This window comes from Pundamilia nyererei, unplaced genomic scaffold (assembly GCF_000239375.1).
Source record: "Pundamilia nyererei isolate P.nyererei 1_Seehausen unplaced genomic scaffold, PunNye1.0 scaffold00143, whole genome shotgun sequence".
Lineage (NCBI taxonomy): Eukaryota > Metazoa > Chordata > Actinopteri > Cichliformes > Cichlidae > Pundamilia > Pundamilia nyererei.
The window spans coordinates 305,497-316,966 of NW_005187544.1; positions in this window are offsets into that span (position 1 = coordinate 305,497).

The window sequence follows — 11,470 nt, forward strand, 5'->3', positions numbered from 1 at the left end:
TATGGGTGAGTGGGTGAGGCAGCCGAGCACTGGTCCTCCTTTGGGAATCTCTCCCCATCCTCCTCTTCCTCCACTGATGGACAGCCTGAAATACCGCAGGAGCCACCTCCCGTAATGACTTGATGAATGAGCTTCTCCAACCAAACCCCGCACCCCCATCCCAGTAACACCTTTGCACCTCCTCTCGGCGTTCACATGCCCTCTCTCTCTCTTTCTCTCTCTCTGTCTCCCATTATAATATCACACCAGGATGCAGCAGTGTCTGCATTTACTCTAAAACATATTTACATACAGCCCTCAGTATGAAGTGCTGCACCTGTAATTCTGTCCCCCGGTTTAATTCAGTACTATCGAAGTGATACCATGAGTAAACTAGTGGAGTCAGATTTTATTATTTTCATATGCATATTAGATCGTATTGATACTGAAAGTAATTCAAAGCAAACAGTGTTTACTTTGGTCTGATTTGATTCCTCGGGTGATTCTGCTGCAATAACACTGTGTACTGTGCTGAGCAAAGTCATTAATACTGGATTTTCTAATCAATTGCTCTGGCTCTGTCTTGTTTGTCAAATCAATGTTGTATGTACTTTGATGCTGCTTTTATTTTATCTGGTGTCCCCGTGTGTCCCCTTCTGTTTGTTTCTATACTCACACAAAGCAAAGAGAAAATGTTTCTGAACACCTCTATTCATCTACTAGTATCATACTATAATGATGTATGCGTTTATGTATGTTCCCTGTCTCCTTGTAAACAAGTGGACCCTATAGGAAACTGTGAGCGCCAATCAGGCATCGTGTATTTCAAACATTTATGTATTTATTTATACACTAGTATGCAATGCGTATTACATAAATATATGTGCACTTTTTGACAGGATTAGGTGAGAACAGCTGATGTTAAGATTTCTAATCTAAAAATTATGTCACATTTTTAATGATCCACTGCAGGACTGGCCAAACCTGCCTGTATGAAACATAATTCTATTTTATTTTATTTATACACCACGAAATCACAACAGCAGTCACCTGAAGGTGCTTTACATTATAAGGTAAAGACCCTACAATAAGACAAAGAAATACCCAACAATCAGACAGCCCCCTATAAGCAAGCACTGGGCGACAGTGGGAAGGAAAAACTCCCTTTTAAGAGGAAGAAACCGCCAGCCTCCAGCAGAACCAGGCTTGGGAAGATAGACTGAATATATATAAATACACTGACATAAAATGAAAATCTGTGAAATCTTTTATGTAATGACAATATTAAAAAATTAATCATGATTTTCTTGATAGTTATTGTTGGCCAAGCTAGCACCAAAGCAAAAATAACATTAGTTAAGAGCATTAATTCCAGTACATAAATATGGAAGCGTGAAACATATGAAAATGGACATCACATCACAAGCAGAAAAGGCCAACCTAAAGTGTAAATGGTTATGAAATGAATATAAAAAAATATTGTCCGTAACATCTGTCCAATCCATATGTCCATCACAGCATACATTTTATAGCTTCTTGCTCAGTGTCCAAAAATCCTCCCGGTATCAATACAAAAATGTTTGCAACTGGAAAAACACTGAGTTCAAAAGTCAAACATTTACCATTGTCTCTGTCCTTCTCCACAACAAAGGTTACATTTCCAAAGGCCAAAAAACTTTAAAGGTAATTGAAATGAAATGAAACGCTGAGAATCAACTCTAAAACAGTGCAGCATGAGACAAATCCAGGAAACAGCTTATTGATTTCTCCTCTTTAATCTATATTGAAACCACAGAAGGAGGCGGGGGAGGAGAAGTGGGGAGAGAGTTGTAGTCTTGAGAGAACAGATTGCATAGATAGATGCCACAAGAAGTTCCTGACAGTAAATGCTCTTTAGTAAATATCCTGCAGTGTTGCTCAGGTGCTTGGCTATGTTCAGTTATGTTTGTGTATGCTTTGTTTAAATAACCTTTTACACTGACTGGCCACTTTATTAGGTACACCATCAGTCTGTTCTTCCCCTCATTGATGCAAATATCCAATCAGCCAATCACATGAAGGCAAATGGCAATCACATTTAGGCATGCAGACATGGTTAAGATGTTTAAACCGAACTCCAGAATGGCAAAGAAAGGTAGAAAGGTGATTTAATGGACTTTAAGCATGGCATAGTTGTAGTTGTGTAGTTTTCAGCAGCACTTGTGTGATGCTATCATGTACCAGACAAGGACCAAAATCTCCAAAGAATGTTTCTAGTTTCTTGTTGACAGTTCTGAAGGCAAAAGGGTCCAACTCAATTAGCTAGCACAGTACTAGCAAGGTGTAGCTAATAAAGTATGTAGCACTTTATTAGCTACACCTTGCTAACTAATAATGGCTGATGCAACAGAGCAGAAGATGCATCACCCTCATTCACGTTCGACATTTCACACAAGGATGCCGTCTAGGACAGAACACAGGATGACCACTCACTCACAGAGAATTCAAATCTGCACAAATCTGTGCACTCTGGCAGAGGCTTCATAATATGGAGCTGGCAGGTAAAGACTGACTAACAGTTGCTTTCTTGCATGCATCTAACTCTGGTAAATGACTACAAAAGTTCAGGGCTGCAGTCTAATGTGTGATTAATGCCTGAATTGTACTTAGCAGGAAATCAATGTAGTTACTTACAATGTTACCAGAAACCCCTCTTAACCCTATGCCGTAATCTTCCACATGAGCAGACTTGTTGTGGGCTACATCAACCTGACATGTAGCTACATTTCTCAGGAGGTGCACGTTAGGTTACATGGAAGGTGATGACAAAGGGTTAATACTAGAGGGGTAAGTCTTGCTTTTCTCTTTTGCTACTGCGTTAGAGTTACAGAAGCTTCTTGGCCAAAGTTATCCAGCTTCTGCCTACAAGAGTTACACAGTAATGGTGGAACTGGAGTGTATGGATAACCCTGCAGTACATCAGCTGGTGTGGGTTCGTGTGAAGAGAACTGGTGCTGGTATGTGTTTTCATAGCACTGTTTTCTTTAGCCTGCTATTGATATGCCAGTTTCATCCATTATCATGCAAGCACAGGGAAGATTGGAAATGTTGCTTGGGATAAAATCAGAAACAGATGATTAAAGGTGAAAAAAATTATGATTGGAAATGATTTTTTTTTCTTAGTTGTTGATGGCAAAAAAGACACATAGTGAGCCACAGATTCATTATTAGCTGCCTAGAAATAATTATTTTTCATTCCACAATCTGAACAGCAGCAGGTTGCTCCCTTTGAGGCATTTGTCCCATTCCCTTCGAGCAAAAAGAAAACACACACGCACACACGACCCATGGGGTTAGCAATCTAATCCTAAAGGCTGCAACCTGACAGAGGGCAAGGTAATCTCCAGGACAGGCCACTTCAGGGCATTATAACAGAGTGCACTGTGTCTGTATGGAGCAGCTGGTGCTTGGGCAGATTGGGAAAAGACTGAAGATGAGCGTGGAGAAGAGATGAGGGGGAGAAGGAAAAAAAGAAGAAAATGAGAGCGAGCAAGAAAAATATGCAGTGGAGGGAGTGTTTTAGCGGGAGGGAATTACAAAAATAGATATGAATGAAGAGGAGAGGAGTGGAGGGAAAGTGGAAGAAAAGGTGAACGTGAGAGTGAGCAGGGCTGTGTGAGCGTATGCATGGTGTTATCTCCTGCAGAAGCAGATGTGCTTTATCTGCCAGGAAACAGGAGGCAGCTTCTACAAAAGCCTCTTTTTCACAGGTGAAACCCCCGTCTTTACTTACAAGACTCTTATTGCCAGTTTGGCCTTTTTGAGATTGAACCTGAAACAGAGATTTTGCACACATACGTACACACACGTGCACGCATACACATCAGCTATAAGGCATGCCAGTGAAAGGGACACTCGTCCACCTGACAGACGTTGTGTCCACTCTGGTTATATTTGCACACCATCCCTGCAGGCGGGAGCAGCTGAAAGTGGAGAGGCATTCTCTGTGATACACGGGTGGAAATTTGTCATTTTAAAGTGTGGGTCAAACGGCCTCTCAGGCTATTGATTGGGTTGTCCTCCTCTATTACCCCTGTGTTATGTATTGCACCCTTTGTCAGAGCCGCGACAGCCACAAACACATTAAAGTCAAGCAGCTTCGATCCGCCATAAAGTGCCACAGCCTACCGGCCGGTGAGCAGCTCTCTGTGGAGATGAGCTACCAATCAAGGACGTGGTTGTAATGTTCTCTGCTCTTTTCTGCTTTCTCGAGTTACGATCCCAAGTCACAGAGGCTTGGCCAGAGAGAGAATCTACTGCTCCCCTGGCTCCACATGCCATCATGGCATCAAGGTCACTCACTGCTCAAGAGAAACCGCCTGCACATGAGAAAGACAACCTGTATTAGGTGCTGTGTAGAGCATCCAAATACTGGGCAGGAAGGTACCACAACCCTTTAGTCAGAGGGGAAAAGGTTATATGTGATTATGGAAGCAGGTACAGAGCTTATGGTTTCAGGATTTTTCCATTTTTTTCCCCAAACGTTCCTTTGGGAAAAGAAGCAATAAAACACCAAAAACACCTTACTACACATAAAACTGTATTATTGGAAAATTGTGGATAAAGTATCAAAAGTAAAAATAATTATTCTGCGGAAAAATGTTCCCCATCAATATTATCAGGATTAACATTCCTGATATTATGACCTCATTTTAAATACTTTATATTTTGTCATCATATGTTTGCAGTGGCTGTCCTGTGAGGACGCAGACCTACATCTCAACTTTTAAAAAGTATGTTAAAATATTAATAACAAAATAATCAGCTGACTTAAAGGTTTGACCAGTCTGTGACATGGTTAGTTGTCAATATCTTTGGGGGGATTAAAAATGTGAATGAAAAATAAATAAATGTGGACGGTTGGCAAAGCAGCTGGTTAAACATATTACATTCCAACATTCTCATAGATGCTAATCTGAACCTTGTCAACTTCCTGGTTTGTTTTATAAGAATAGACATAGAACTGCTGCCCCCTCTAAATCATGGTCTGAGCTGTCCTTGGTAATGTACTAGAGAAGTCATTAACAACTTTTGTGTACATCACACATGTTGGCTAAGACGGTTAGCAAGAGGAACCTCCTCTCTTACGATGATAAATCGGTGAAGGTCGTTTAACTTGTAACTGCTGATATCAGAGCAGTGAAAGCTGAACCAGCAACCGCTTGCCTCGCACGCTGGTCTGATCAGTTTACCATGAAAGCTTGCTCAGCTAAGTCGTTGTTAGTCTCTGTCTCTGTATTACAAACACTTTGTAAAGTATGAAACAAGCGCATCTTTCAATGGCTGACATACGGCCACAAGATGGCAGTAACATAAAGGCTGGATACACATATTAATTGTCATTAATATGCCAGCACTGTCTGAGATGCTTGTCCTGACCATATTCCATAGACTGAATAAAAAGGCTGTGCCATCAATTTGTCTATTGACTAGCGTTTTGAGTTTTTGCAATGCTTCTGTCAGCATCTTGGTGACCATCTTGGGATGAGAGGGTGGAATCCTAAGCTATCCAGTAAAACTAAGTAACTAGGTCATCGAGGTGCTTTCATATACGGTGTCACTGTATTGCATAAAGACAGATTCCTACAATTCAAAAGTAAAACAGAAAATACTGCGTACAAAAACCTACACAATTAACCGCTCAGCGTATTATTTGTCAGGAAATTTCAGTAAAAATGCTCCAGAAGGCAACAGCTAACATGGTAGACAGGGCCAATTCAGTGGTGTGAAATAGCTGAGGTGTGCCTAACAGAATGCTAGCAGCTATAGGCACCCACCTGTCACTTAAAACAGACAATCAAAAATATGGATGTTTATGCATAACTTTAGGTTGTAACACTTAATTAATTTACATTAAATGTAAGAAATGTGATTTTTACAACTTTAAGTACGGTAATCTATGGATCTTGCAGATCTTCCACTCTAGCTAATGTAAAAACACAATGCCATTAGAGTAACCTTCTCATTAATGAGTTTTTAAAAAACACTTGCTCTGAGAATTATATTCATTGGCAGATGGCTTTCCTCTGAGATTTGAGATAGAGCCCCACATGATGAAATTAATTTATTTAGAATTATTTTAAACATGTTTCTCATGTCACAAAAAAACTCTGACAGAAGAATAATGGAGGGTCTTACAGTGACATGTCAGGGTGAAATGAAAAACCCAATTCACCTCAATTGAATAAGCACAGGGATGCCATAAAGACAGAAGACAATCCAAATGAACTTGTATGCTGTGAAATTACCTGTGTTGATGAGAAAGATAATAAAGTGTAAAGTAAATAATTTACAGAATGGCAATAGTGTGCTGCTTTTGTAGCTGGGAGCAGATGGGCACGGCAGCAGAGTTCACATGAGCAGATTAAGTGCAACTTGAACACTGTCTAGCGAAGACTGTTGCCAACCCTTCACTCAGATCCCTTAGCTCAAAATTCCTTTATCTCACACAAGGCGTTTAAAACCCTTGAGCTAAGCTCACCTCATTTGTCAGCTCACTGCGCTGCAGCAAATTTACATATCCACCAAAATGTGTTTTTATTAAAGCAGATGAGCCAGCAATGTGACAACAATCCCATGTGGTGAAGTGGTTTTAATAAAGGTTACCTGTGAAGTTCATCTCTGACTGCTTCATGTGCTAATGTGAATCATTACTATGCTGAGAGAGTTCATGTCCTCTGGGCTTAATATGAGCAGTTTATCAACACGTACATGTAACAATTGTCAGATTTTTTAAAAGGGTGAAATTTACTTTAAAATTCTGTCTGGCACTGTCAGTTTGTTGTCTGGTAGATCATTTGGGAGCTGTTTCGCTTACACTGGTACCTTCATTTCCAAGAATGTCCGTTAATAATTATTTAAATTGACTGGAGCTGATTGGATTCATTAGGTGATTCTGGACATCTAATTAGGCTGCCTCCTGGTGAGGTTTTTCCAGGCAAGCCCGGCTGAAAGAAGACCTAGGGCAGACTCAGGATTTGCTGAAAAGATCATTTCAATTATCTGGGTTGGAATGGGAAAATGTTGCTGGGGAAAAGGACATCTAGGATATCCTTCTTATCCTATTGCGATCACCACCCAAATACAATGCTCAAAAAATGAAAGGAACACTTTGAAAACACATCAAATCTCAATGGGAAAAAATCATGCTGAATGTCTATACTGATATGGGCTGGGTAATGTGTTAGAAATAAAAGGATACTACATCATTCAGTGGAAATGAAAATTATCAACTTACAGAGGGCTGAGTTTAAAGACAACCTAAATATCAAAGTGGAACAATGATGTGGCAGGCTACTCCATTTTGCCATAATTTCATTGCAGCAACTTAGCAGTTTGTATAGCCCTCATGTGCTTGTATGCATACCTGACAATGTCAGAAACATATCGTGTCCTGGGGGGGAGGGGTTATAAATTTCTTTTTATTTTGAATTTAGGTCAGGTGAGCACGAGGACCAGTCAGTAGTATCAATTTCCTTAATTCTCCAGGAGCTGCCTGCATACTCTCACCACATGAGACCAGGCATTGTTGTGCACCAGGAGAAACTCAAGATCCACTGCACCAGTGGGCTCTGACAATGTGTCCAAGGGTTTAATCCCAATACCTGACGGGATATGAAAGGTGCTTCTCCGGACCCTTTCACCCTGAGCACGCGTGACACATGCTCAGGGTGAACCTACTCTCATCTCTGAAAAGCAAAGGGTGCCATGGGTGGACCTGCTAGTTCTCTTATCTTATGGCAAATGCCATTCGGGCTCCACGGTGGCAGGCAGTGAGCACAGGTCCCAGAAGGGGCCTCAGGCCATCCTCATGAAATCTGTTTCTGATTGCTTGGTCAGAGACATTCACACCAGTGGTGTGCTGGAGGTCATTTTGTAAGGCTCTAGTGGTGCTCATCCTGTTCCTCCTTGCACAAAGAATCAGATACCCTCCTGCTGAAGGATTAAAGAGTAACTGCCTGAGTACTGCAAATGTGAAAAAGAATTGAAAACTCTTCCTTTCTTGTAGTGTTTACATAAGAGTAGAAAGCCTGGAGTGCTGAGCAGAATTGCATTTTGGACAGAATGTTTTTTCAACCTAAGGGATCAATGATTCTGAACACTGGGCTACGCTTTCACTCCAGCCTCATCCCTGCCTGACCCCACTGTCGTGTCAAAGAGCATCCCAGTCTGTGAACGTCCTGTTCAGCCAGCGCAGGGCTTGTTACATAAATCATGACCAGAGACGACACGGCAGTCCGAACTCTGCTGAATCAGCAGCCGCTTCTACTTCTGCTGCTGCTCCGAATGAACCAGGGCCCACAGCGTCTGCTGAAGACAGCCGGCCTGAGCTGCCCCTCACCCCCACCCCTGAGAAGAGCACTTGATCACCAAAGTAACCTTTTGCATGAGTGCACTCAATCTGCCACTCACCAGAGAGCCACCGCAGACTTGGGGCAGACAGCGGGCATTAGGTGGGATTATCGCCCCCGCTGCCCTTTGTTGTTTGGATGTCCCCCTCTGCCCAGTTCACCCTCCCCTCCTCAGAAATCCCCACCATCCCCCTGACCACACCCCCCATACCAATCCTGCTCTGGCACTGCTACAGACAGTTCAATGGCAAGTCGAAAGCAGGAAAAACAACCTCCTCTTAGTAGCCCTCTTTCTGTGCAACATGCAAACACGCTCTCAGACAAATGAAACCAAACACAAACACACACTGTGGATGTATAAGCTACTTTGGGAGCTTTCTCTTTTTAATGAAGGACATAATAGAGTGAATCCAGGGTAAAAAATAATCATTGCTCATCGATTCCCTTTATTTTATCAAAACTGGGTGAGATGTCGAGAAAAAGACGCACGGGTTTTCAACAGAAGGAAAAGATATTGAGTCTGCACGTCTAGCTAAAACTTAATAGAAACCTTATAGTTGTCGTTGCAAAGCAGATTTTTTTAGCAGGTTGATTGGCCTACTGTAGTCAGAATATTAAAGACAATGAAATCATTGCAGATCCTTCATTTTCACACCGGACGTTTTGAGCGAGTCGATTACTCGAATCTACAAACATCGTTGTCAAGATTCACAGCCAAATCTGTTTAATGTTACTTTCACCATTGTGGCAGAAATAACAGGTGCACAATCAAATTTGCTGTTTGCTGGCAGGAGGCCAACCTGCCTGCCAAAATATCCTGGAAATCTGAGCTGTTTGAGCTAATCTCTGTTTCCAGAGACGAACGTGTACGGCAACATCATTAGTGGAGCGAAAAGTAAAGAACTTCAAGACAGATTCGCAAATTTTCTTATGTCTTCTCACAGATGGCGTGACGATCGCCGCGTAGCTTTCAGAATGCAAACATTTGGAAGGAAGTGAAAATACAACTAATGAACAAGACAAACAAGCTCAGGTCTGTTTAGCAGCTGCTCTTGGGCTTCAGTCGCGTCACGTGATCTTCGTCGGCAGATGGAGTCTAACATGAACAAGATGCTCTTCAGATGCTCGCAAAAAATTCTCTACAATTCATGACAACTGAGCAAACAATATTAATATCCTCGTAAAGAGCAATATGGGTGAAAGTTCTACAAATCCCTGCTTTGTATGACTTTTAAGGTCAAGCTAAGCCAGAGTTCAGTCTAAAGAATACATGTACATGCACTGTGAATTTTCCAAACTCTCCTCACATCTGTGTTCCTGCCTTGCTTAAACCAATCAGATTTTTCCACAATCTCTTAATCTGAGACAGGCATTTGACTGTTTTTAAAATTGTCTACCTCATATACCCCCAAGAGTCCATTGATCTGATCCATACCAGACCAGCCACCTCACTCCTGTGGAGCATCTCGTCCCCTCCAGTGATGTGACCGATCACTGTAGTGTCATCTGCGAACTTCAGTATGATGTTGTCTTTGTTGGAGGCGACACAGTCGTGTAAATGTTTTATTTGTCCTTCTGTACAAGCCCATATTTACGGTGCACGGTGTCTTTCATTTTACCTTTTATTTGCATGTCATAGGTTTTAGTGGGTCCCCTTAGTTGTGTTTTGGTGAGGCAATGCTAAGGATCAAGAACCCATTAAACAAGATCACAGCATGTACTTTTATTTGTCGTTGCATATGAACCTCTGCGTATTTTCTAGCACTTGTATTATTTAACGCTGATTCGGTCCCCAAACTCTGAGGGCAAAAACAAATGGCAAAACAAAGCTCACGCAGGCCCTGACTGAATCTCGGCTGGCAGCCTCAGTGTCTTTCATTCACTGTCATTCTTAAGTGTCTCTGTATTTTAGCTTCATTTATGAGCTCCAGCCTTGTAAATGCCCCACTCCACGCAGACACAACTGCGCGTCGTCAAACTGATTTACATCTGCGTGTGTCTGTAACAGTCTTTTAAAACAGAATCATTTTAAACATTACAATCCCCCCTTCCCACTCTCTCCTGCTTGCTATCAGTATTAACATGCAACATGCTAAAACAAAGAAGAAGAAAAAAAGGTCGCACAGGGTTTTAGTTAAAGACCTTTGTTCTTTTGGTTAGCAGTGTATGAGGCCGACCTTTGACCCCTAACGGCTTTGGACCTCGAGTTCAAATGCAGACTGTAACCCTGCCATTGAACTCCCAATGGCAGTGAGGAGGAGTAGGATCAGCATGACAGAATAGAATAGAATAGAATAGAATAGAATAGAATGCCTTTATTGTCACTATACAGTTGTACAATGAGATACAGAGCATCTCCTACTCAGTGTAAACATGCTGGGGGGGGGGGGGGGGGGGGGGGGGGGGTACAGTTCTGCAGCGCTATGTACATATGGACAGTATTAGCATGGGGAAAAACATATATGTATATAAAATGTACAATATACAAGACGTAAGTAATATGTAATAAATAGTGTTATGTATATGTATATGTATAGGAACATCCTACAATATCTACTGCTTCTAGGGCTTTTTCCCCCCCTCGTGTTTTTTGGACTCGGAGAGTATTTGGATATAATGGCCTTGATTTTTTTTTCTCTTTTTGTGTTTAATTAAGAGGTGCGAGTATTTGACAGGATAGCCGGGAATAAAGTGGTGTTGCTTTGTTGCAGAGAAGAAGACTTCTCCAGCACAGTCAGTATTCTTTTTAGTGTCTGACATTTAAATGAAAATCCCGTGCTTTTAATGGCTGCAAACCATTTTTCAGACTATTCTGTTCAATTTATTTCAGGTGTCTCTTGTAAAACAGGTCACTTGTCATATTTACCTATGAATTTCTTCCCATCTGCTTCAGTCTACGGATCCCTACATTTCCCAGAATCCCCTGAGAAGGACTGGGTATTGGTTACTCTCATCAGAGGCAATGAAAAGACACATTCATAAACACTTACACAGCAAGGTACTTTTATTCTTATGTTTTTTGTTCTTTCCCGCAAACCAAATTCATAATAGACAGCACAGTCATGATGCAACTTCCTGTCTGACCTTGGTCATTAAGCATT